The sequence below is a fragment of the Chenopodium album genome, chromosome 6, assembly GCF_948465745.1.
Source record: "Chenopodium album chromosome 6, dcCheAlbu1.1, whole genome shotgun sequence".
Lineage (NCBI taxonomy): Eukaryota > Viridiplantae > Streptophyta > Magnoliopsida > Caryophyllales > Amaranthaceae > Chenopodium > Chenopodium album.
This window is the reverse complement of record NC_137839.1, coordinates 49,881,367-49,882,972: the sequence shown is the minus strand read 5'-3', so window position 1 is coordinate 49,882,972 and position 1,606 is coordinate 49,881,367. Positions and strand designations below refer to the sequence as shown.

The following is a 1,606-nucleotide window of genomic DNA, read 5'->3' as shown; positions in this document are numbered from 1 at the left end:
TGAGATGGAGGTGGATTTTGGAATTGAGGGTTGGAGGTATAGAAAGGTTGAGCTGGTTGGTTCCATTGTTGAGGTTGAGGTACAAACCCGGGTGGCGGTTGTCTCTAAGCTACTCCGCTGCCGCTTCCTCTAAATCCCTCTTGCCTTGTGTTGTATGCCGCTACATGTTTGGGGCTTAAACCTCCACAATAGGATGTACCATGGTTCGTTCCTCCATAATTTTGACAAAAGAAAGAGTTAACTTGAGAAGAGCTTGCTCCACCACTTGAACTTGCATTCACATTCGTGTTCAACTTGGAAAGCCCTTTTGTTAGTTGATAAATTTGATGTTGTAATTGATCAACTTTCTCCAATTCGTAAATACCACCTCTCTTTGGAGCATTTCTTCTTCGACCCCCCAAGAGTAATTCTTTGCTACCTCTTCTATTGTGGCTTCAACTTGATTTTGAGGGATCTTGATTAATTGACCACCCGCCCCCGCATCCAAATTGGCTCTTGACATGCGCTACAGTCCGTCGTAGAAAAACCGCATGAGCAACCCTTGATTGTACTCATGGTGGGGACATGCTTGTACCAACTCCTTGAATCTCTCCCATGCTTCACCAAGACTTTCATCGGCATATTGCTCAAATGATGCAATTTTCCTTCTCATTTCGGCGGTCTTCTCCTCGGAGATAAAGCGCTTCAAGAACGCCTTTACCACCTCCCTCCATGTTGTGAGAGTGTTAGGCTTTACTTTCTTTAGCCATTTCTTTTCTCGTCTGGTGAGAGATTACCAGAAAAGGTGCATACGAATGTAGTCTTGAATCACCTCATTGGTTTGCATCATTGCGCACAATTCAAGGAATCAGTCCAAATGTTCAATAGGGTCCTCACTTGCACTTCCGGAAAATTTCTCTGATTGGACCATTCGAGTATATTGTGGATGGATTGAGAAGTTGGTTTTCGTGACGGGTAGCAAAATCCCTCTCGTGAGCTCATAATCCTCCGGATTTCCGAACTTACGAAACAAAACATCATTCTCTTGTCCCGCCATTGATCCGCGTGGTGAACTTGAAGAGTAAGTATCACTCTCACTATCATCTATATCACCAAAACCTCTTCCCTCGTCTTGATAAAGCCTACGGACTTGTCTCAAGGTTCGGTTGATTTCAAAGTCAATTTGATGTGAGGGTGCTCCTTGAGAACTCCTAAGCATTCACCAAATCTAAGCAAACAATTAGCAATGATAAGGATAATAAAACAAAAAACAAAAAGAAAAGAAAGCAAAATGACTCCAACAAAAGCAATAATAGACGCTAAACAAGCCGCCTCCCCGGCAACGGCGCCAAAATTTGATCATGGGTTAGATAGGTCGTTAAGCTACTACCCTAACCAAATTAATCATTCATAATACCTAAACCTACACTAAACTAGTTAGTGGCAAGTAAAGGGTCGAACCACTAGGGAAGCACGCTAATTAAACATCAAGTATCACTTATGCAAGAGTGAAAAGGGGATTGTTTTTGTTGGTTTTGTTGAGTAAGAACACTAAAACTACAAATAAGCAAGAAAATGATGATTAAAATCAATAGAAAATGACTCTAGGGATACGGGGGTGTCTAAT

General features: G+C 42.0%; 1 non-coding gene across 1 annotated transcript; it reads left to right on the top strand.

The window, feature by feature from the left end:
* The first annotated feature begins 547 nt into the window (after window positions 1–547).
* Window positions 548–655, top strand: LOC145637383 (small nucleolar RNA R71). The gene has a single exon (XR_014114174.1). It is a non-coding gene; the product is annotated as a small nucleolar RNA R71 (small nucleolar RNA).
* Window positions 656–1,606: the final 951 nt, after the last annotated feature.